Source organism: Peromyscus maniculatus, chromosome 14 (genome assembly GCF_049852395.1).
Source record: "Peromyscus maniculatus bairdii isolate BWxNUB_F1_BW_parent chromosome 14, HU_Pman_BW_mat_3.1, whole genome shotgun sequence".
Classification (NCBI taxonomy): domain Eukaryota; kingdom Metazoa; phylum Chordata; class Mammalia; order Rodentia; family Cricetidae; genus Peromyscus; species Peromyscus maniculatus.
In genome coordinates, this window is record NC_134865.1 from 67,444,559 (window position 1) to 67,448,464 (window position 3,906).

Consider the following 3,906-nt stretch of genomic DNA (forward strand, 5'->3'; position numbering starts at 1 on the left):
GCTTTATGCACCATGAGTTGTGAAGGGGCTGACAATGCCCCATGATCAGAGGCCATTTATGATGATATTTTATTTTGTACTAAAATGTTATTTGTGTGTTAATAAATAAAGTAGCCCTGAGGTCAGAACTATTAGGAAGCCATAGGAAAGCTGGGTGGTGGTGGTGCATGCCTTTAATCCTGCACTTGGTAGGCAGAGCTAGGTAGATCTCTGTGTGTTCAGGGATACAGCCAGCATTGGAGACACACGCCTTTAATCTCAATACCAACCATAGAAGACCTCTAGGTTTATAGAGACAGGCAGTGACAAGGCGGTCATGTGGTTGGATTTACAACCAATGACAAGGCAGAACCGAAAGTCTTTATAAAGACTTTAACACAGGAAGCAGCTCTTTTTTGGAGAGGTGGGACCACCTCTCCAAAAGGAAGGGTAAGGTTTTAGCTTATAGCTTTGACCTCTTGGCTTTCTTCTTTCCATTGGTTCTGTGTTTCTTATTTAATAAGATGGTTGGTTACATCTACAGCCATTGGAAAAGTTTAGCCAGCATCATGCTGGAATGTTTGGGAGACACACTAGGCAAGGACAGGTTGACATAAACACAATACACAAAGGTAATGTTTCTAGCTTAAAGACCAAAGGCCTGTGTTGGGAAATGTTTGCAATTGGCGATATTCATATTATATAAATGAAGCAAGTCTCAGAATAACAATAAACAACAACAAAAGATTTTTTTGTAATGATTGGTATGACAGAGTTAAGCATATCCCATTTAGTGTTCCAATCTTTATTTAAAATCTTTCCAGAAAAACAAATCTTAATTGGACTTAAGAAAAAGTGTTCACAGATATCACATTTTTGTGAGCTCATCCTTTACAGCTGCCTCTTTGACATCTTACTTCAAAAAGAAGTGATTATTCTAGACACAGTTTGAGAAATAAACCCTAGCCTGACAAGGAGGTAGCCCTCATCAATTTATCTAACAATTTCCTTTCTTTATGTAGTCTATCAGTCATTATCTAAGAATTCATCATATGGTTAGACACATGAAGGTAGTTGAGGAACTAAACCCCAAGATGCCCAACATACTTACTGAGTATGGAATGAGTGAAGACATCTGTCTCACCTCTTCCCATCCCTAGATGTGACTGCCAATGATAGGTACATCATAAAACTTCAAGGGCATAAAATTCCATTGTGTTTTATGCTTTCCTTGGCCCATGGTTTTAAGCTTGAAGGTTCAAGCATGTCCATAAGATATGCATTTTTGTCACTGGGAATAAAATGTAGAAGCCAGAGTGACCATTTAGAACTCTATTGCCAGGGTTGGTGTGAAGGGTAGGGAAAGGATGATGTCATAGCTTTCTTTTCTTCCTTTATTTTTACACTCCCTGAAGCATTCATCTCCTCTTCATTCTGAAGTCTTTGAATTTAGAGGTGATGCTGAGGATATTCAGCTCTCTTGGTTACAAACAGCTCCTCTTTGTGCCTAGCTTCAGTGAACAGGCTGCTGGCAAGGACGTTGTAATGGCAGGATTAGTTCCTTTGAGCCACTCACTGTTTTGCTTAATTATACATTCTTTCTGGACTTGTCTGTATTTTCTCCTTGCAATCTCCTCTGCCAACAGTGTCAAATCAAGCCACTCCTAGCACATGTTTCCCTTTCATTCCTTTATGGGGGAAATAGAGCAAGAGATGGTTAACAATTGTTACTCTTCAGTTATTTAAACTAATTAAAGCAATTGCCATGCTGCCACTATGGGCTCTCAAGGGTGTATGTGCAGAGGGGAGAATGAGTTCCATGGGCTCTTAATTACCCCACACAAAGGGCAGTGTTTGCTCCTCAGTCACAAGGGATTGATGGCCTACTTTCCCTTCCTGTCAATGGAGTCTCTCTGTGCAACTCTTTTTCCCTCCCCACAGCATCAATCCTGGAATAGATGGCACCAGAGCTTTTGGTTCTCATGCACTTAGGTTCCAGATAAGACATAATAGGCAGCTCACGAGTTTTGAGCCTACTCATCCTCCATGCACAAAGGCCAGGCACTATCAGCCTTCCTTGGGCCTTCTTTCATTTGTCTACAAGGTGCAGGAAATTAAGGACCCTCTATACCCCACCTCACTACTTCCTACACCCTTGACTCTCATTTCTATTACTTTTTTAGGTCAACTTGATTTATTCTATTCTATGTGATATCAATGGATCATTATATAGATCAGAAATTCAAAAGATGCCAAAATAAAGAAAATATCATCTACAGGTGCAACTTCCTTCATATCCCCCAAGGATAGAATTCTCTGTGGCTTTCTCACCTCTCCTACTCACTGACTGGAAATGCCATTTCTTACCACTTTGCTCTTCTTCCCTTCTAGAATTCCTTGTTATTCTCAAGATTCTTGTATTTATAGGGTAATTGTTTTCAGGATTCTTGGAATCTCCAGATTCTCACAAAAATATCCAGATTACTGCTTGTCCTTAGTGACTGGAAACAGACCAAGCAGACATTCGCTATGTATGGCCTCTCTGTGTTGTTTAGGCTGGCCCAAAGTCATTTATTTTACTATAATGTCTTGTTTTATTATTTATTTTTATTGGTTTGTTTAAACTTGAGTATACTTGCCAATGTATAGGTTTCATTTTATGTTTGTATTTTCAGCTCCTTGTAGTCTGTTGTAATGACGAAAGGGATTTAGGTTTCTCTGAAATCTCTAGGAGAACTTGTTATTCAAAATAAAAAAAAATACTTGGTCATCCTAAGTTAAGTTTGGGGACATCTAACAAAAGAAGAAAGTGTGATAAAGACATGAGAAAGCCTTTATCTACAACCCAATTAAGAAGTATAATCAATGAGATAGTAAAATATCTGTGATGTGAAAGAAGGAGGAGGAACACTGGGAGTTAAAAGATCACACTGGGTTGTGAGGAGGGGGATTGGAGGCTATGAATGCAAAGTTGCCAAATCTAAGGATGTAAGAATAAGCCTTATGGAAACCAATAGTTATTAACCTAATAACTATTTAAAATAAAACTAAAATCAGTAGTGAGAAAGGAGATAGCTGTGTGTGGTAGTTTGATTAAGAATGATCCCCATAGACTCATATATTTGGATATCTGGAATGCTTGGGAAGGATTAGGAAGTGAGGCATGTTAGATTAGGTGTGGCTTTGTTGGAGAAGCTGTGTCATTGTGAGTGGGCCTTGAGGATTCAAAAGCCCATGCCAGGCCCAGTCTTTCTCATTCTGCCTCTGTCTTTCTTTTGCCACCATGCCCACTTCTCTACCTGCTGCCTGTAGATCAGTATGTAGAACTCTTAGGTACCTCTCCAATACCATGCTGGCCACCATGCTTCCCTCCATGATGGTAATGGACTAACCCTCTGAAAGTGTAAGATAAGCCCTAAGTTAAATGATTTCTTTTATAAGAGTTGCTTTGGACATGTTGTCTTTTCACAGAAATAGAACAATGACTAAGACACACTGCATGGGTAGATAAGGTTGCTCCCAGAAGACATGGGCTATTAAACAAAAGTCACAGTGCAAAGCATTGGATACTCCTCTATGACATATTGCTGCACTCTGCATGCCACATCATCAACCTGCCAGGAAAGGTGTGTCCACTGGAGCAACCATGCCATAACTACAGCTGATTAGCTCCTGAGACATCAAAACTGTAAGGAAAAAATATGTGTAACATTTCAAAATATAGCAATACAATGTTTTTCTGAACAAGGCTCCAAAGCAGAGAAACTATTCTAAGAACTGACAAATGGAAATTATGTGAATGAAGAAGCTGTTGCAAAGTAGAGAAAGCAATTCTCATATTGAAGGGGTAGCCAACATAAAATAAGAGATTAATATCCAGGATATATAAAGAACTTCAAAAAGTAAGCAACAACCATACAATTGTTC

At 39.2% G+C, this 3,906-nt stretch overlaps 1 long non-coding RNA gene across 1 annotated transcript; it reads right to left on the reverse strand.

The window, feature by feature from the left end:
* Positions 1-768: 768 nt before the first annotated feature.
* On the reverse strand, positions 769-2,364 carry LOC143268548 (uncharacterized). The gene is made up of 2 exons (XR_013044609.1): positions 2,311-2,364; positions 769-1,667 (listed from the first exon to the last, which is right to left on the reverse strand). It is a non-coding gene; the product is annotated as an uncharacterized LOC143268548 (long non-coding RNA).
* Positions 2,365-3,906: the final 1,542 nt, after the last annotated feature.